At 43.0% G+C, this 4,028-nt stretch overlaps 1 pseudogene; it reads left to right on the forward strand.

Annotated features, from left to right (window-relative positions):
- The first annotated feature begins 3,336 nt into the window (after nt 1-3,336).
- Nucleotides 3,337-3,695, forward strand: Gabarap-ps2 (GABA type A receptor-associated protein, pseudogene 2; annotated as a pseudogene).
- The last annotated feature ends 333 nt before the right edge of the window (nt 3,696-4,028 follow it).

A 4,028-nucleotide genomic window follows, 5' to 3' on the forward strand; every position in this document is an offset into this window, starting at 1 on the left:
TTATGGAGTAAAACATAGAAGCAGAACATGGGTGTTTCGGTTGTCCCAAATCCTAGTCAGCACTTTGACAAGTCCTTTTTAATTTTAGATATTCTGGAGGATGTGAAGTGATATTTCATTGTGCTTTTGTTTTCCCCTGACAATTAGTAGCATTATGAATGCATTCATGTGATCGCCAGCCATCTTTATGACTTTTAAAGAAGGCATTGGTTCAGATTTTTTGCTTATGTAAAAACTATTGGGGCTAGAAGTGTGGCTTGATTGGTGAAACGTGTGCCTAGCGCATGAAGCCCTGGGTTGGATTCCTGGCAACCAGATGTGATGTCAGAATCCTGGTGCTCAGGAGATGGGAGAAGGGGAATGATAAGTCCAAGGTCATCCTTAGCTACATATTGAATTTCAGGCCAACCCAGACTACACAAGACTTTGTTGTCCCTTTCAAATAAAAAAAATTTGGGACTTGATTTGTTATTATTCATAAAAGGTTTAAAAAGTATATTTGGATTTTATCCTTCGCTAGATATATTTGTTGTGAATTCATATTAATGGGCCAAAAGATTCACTATTATTTGTAGTATGTATGTATGTATGTATGTATGTATGTATGTATGTATGTATGTGATAGGGTTTTACACTATAGCCCAGACTTAACTCACTAGCCTTAAACTTACAGTAATCCTTAACCCCCCAAATGTTGGGAGTACTGGCTTGTAATGCCATGCCCAGCTTTCAATCTTATGAGATATTAATTATCCATAACTTGATCTATAAATTCAGTGAAACTCCAATAATAGCACCAGCAGTTTTTCACAGACTTTGACAAACCAATTCTACAGTTTAGATGAAAGTACAAGGAAAGCTAAGAATGGTGATGCATGCCTGTGATTCCCAGCCATTAGCAGTTCTCAGCAAGAGGATCAGGAGTGCAAGGCCAGCCTGGGCTAAGGCCAGCCTGGGCTAAGGCCAGCCTGGACTACACAGCAAACTTGAGGCCCATCTGCAATGATATGTTTGAAAAAGACAAAAAAACATTCCTTAAGTTAGACTTAATAAACTCTTGTTTCGTTTTTTCGAAGACAGGGTTTCAGAACTTACTTTGTAGATCAGGGTGGCCTCAAATTCAGAGATCCCCCTGATTCTGCCTCTGAAGGCACAAACCACTATGCTTTTTTTTTTAAATGGCAGGATCTCACTATGTTCTTTAGTTGGCTTGGAATTCATTATGTTGACGACATGTCTTAGTTACACTCCTATTGCTGTAATAAAACACTATGATCAAAGCAACTTTAACAATGAAGAGCTTAATTGAGCTACACTTCCAGAGTGTCAGACAGAGTCTTTGATGATGGAGCACAGATGCAGGCAATGGGAGCAACAATTGAAAATTCATATCTTACTGTACAAGCAGGAGTGTCTTAGGGGTTCATGGCTGGGAAGAAACACCATGACCACAGCAACTCTTTTTTTTTTTTTTTCGGAGCTGGGGACCGAACCCAGGGCCTTGCGCTCGCTAGGCAAGCGCTCTACCGCTGAGCTAAATCCCCAACCCCCTCTTTTTTTTTTTTAAATTAGATATATTTATTTACTTACATTTCAAATGTTATTCCCTTTCCCGGTTTCCTGTCCATAAGCCCCCCCATCCCCTCCCCATCCCCCGCACAGCAACATTTCACTGGGCTGGCTTACCGGTTCAGAGGTTTAGTCCGTTATCATCATGGTGGGAAGCACGGCTGCATGTAGGCAGGTATGGAGCTGGAGAGGTGACAAGAGTTCAGCATCTGGACCCACAGCCAGCAGGAAGAGAGAGAGAGACTTTGGGTCTGGCTTGAACATTTGAAACCTCTAATGTTTCTCCAACAAGGCCATACTGCCTAAGAGTGCCACTCCCTTTGAGCCTATAGGGGCTATTTTCATTCAAAATACCACAAGGAGGAAGGGAGAGTTCACTAGGGATGGTGGAAGGCTTTCCCAACCTCATGCCTACCTCCAGAGACACCTCCTCAACAATGCTACACTTGCTAATCCTTCCCAAACAGACATTAGTTAGGGATCAAATATTCAAATATATGAACCTATGAAGGCCATTTTCATTGACACCACCACACCAGGATGGCCTCAAATTAGTCAATGTCTTTGGCTAGGACGTAGTGGCAACACATACCTTTAATCCTAGTACTCAGGAGGGAGAGGCAGGAGATCTCTGTGAGTTTGAGGCCAACCTGGTCTACAGATTAAGTTCCAGGACAGCATAGCCAGGGCTACCTGGAAAAACACTGTCTCAAAAAACCAAAATACTGGGGTTGGGGATTTAGCTCAGTGGTAGAGCGCTTGCCTAGCAAGCTCAAGGCCCCTGGGTTAGGTCCTCAGCTCCAAAACAAAACAAAACAAAACCAAAAACCAAAAAACAAAAATACCACAACGCCCCTTAAAAACCAAAACCAAAACCATATCATCATCATCATCATCATCATCATCATCATCATCATAATAATAATAATAATAATAATAATAATAAAACCAACTAACCAAACAAAAAACCTCCCCAATGTTTTTGAAGACTTACTTATTTTATATGTATATGTGTGCACTCAAGTGTATACATGTGATTATATGCCTATAGATGCCAGAGGAGGGCAGGAGAGGGCATTGGAGCCCCTGGAAGCTACAGGTGCTTGTGAGCTGCTGGACATGGGAGCTGGAAACTAAGTCTTTGGCAAGAGAAGCAAGTGCTTGAAGTTTTCCCCAGTCTTACTCAACGTTTCGCTCTGTTTGTTTGTTTCGTCTAGGATCTTGCTCTATAGTCCTAGCTGGCAACTGGTGGCCTTTCCCCTAACGTGGCTTTCTGAGTGCTGGGACTAGAGTTGTGTTCCATCATGACTAATCAATTTAAAAATATTGTGTATGTGTGAGTGTGTGTACATGTTCTCCTGAAGGTCAGAAGAGAACTTGGGGGTTCTTTCTTTTCTCCCACCTTGAGTTCCTGGGATGAACTCAGGTCATCAGGCTGTGTTGCAAGCAGTTTTACCTACTGAGCTGTCTTGCTGACCCTAGATCAATCTTTTTAAAGGAGAGTTTTATTTTGTTTGCTTTTGCTATTGTTTGAGACAGGATCTCATGTGCAGTCCCAGTTGGCTTAGAACTCATTGTGTAGACCAGGCTAGCCCCAAACTCATATAGGATGACCTACCTCTGCTTCCCAAGAACTGGAAGTAAAGGTGTGTGTCACTATGCCTGGCTGGTAACTCATTTCTCTTTCTCTCTTAAAAATAACCCACCTCCCCATCCCCCACCCCGGGTTTCCTCAGCCCAGCTCGGTCCAGCTGGATTCTCGGGAGAATGAAGTTCATGTACAAAGAGGAGCATCCATTCGAGAAGCGCCGCTCTGAGGGCGAGAAAATCTGAAAGAAATACCCAGACCGGGTCCCGGTGATAGTGGAGAAAGCTCCCAAAGCTCGGATAGGGGACCTGGACAAAAAGAAATACCTGTTGCCTTCTGATCTTACAGTTGGTCAATTCTACTTCTTGATCCGGAAGCGAATTCATCTCTGTGCTGAAGATGCCTTGTTTTTCTTTGTCAACAATGCCATTTCACCCATCAGTGCCACAATGGGTCAGCTGTACCAGGAACAACACCATGAAGAAGACTTCTTTCTATGAACATTGCCTACAGTGATGAAAGTGTCTACTGTCTGTGAAGTTGCTGTCCTGGAGGTGGGGGTTCCATTCTACAAAGAGAGGTGGCGCTCCTCCCTTGACATCCAGCGCCTCCTTCAGGCTCAAACACCATCTCATTTCTTCAGGATCTGCACTTAATGTTTGAGGCTGTCTCTCCAGTCCCTCTGAGCAGGAGGGGTAATGGTAGATGCAGCCGCTGTACCTTTCTCTTGCCCCTTGTTTACCCTCCATTCCCACTCTGCTTTAGACTTCTGGATTGTCGATCTCTGTCACATCGGATGATTGTTTTGGTTTCTGTTCCCTTTCTATTTATTTATTTATTTATTTTGGAGCTGAGTATTTATTTTATTTAT

Source organism: Rattus norvegicus, chromosome 3 (assembly GCF_036323735.1).
Source record: "Rattus norvegicus strain BN/NHsdMcwi chromosome 3, GRCr8, whole genome shotgun sequence".
Taxonomy (NCBI): Eukaryota; Metazoa; Chordata; class Mammalia; order Rodentia; family Muridae; genus Rattus; species Rattus norvegicus.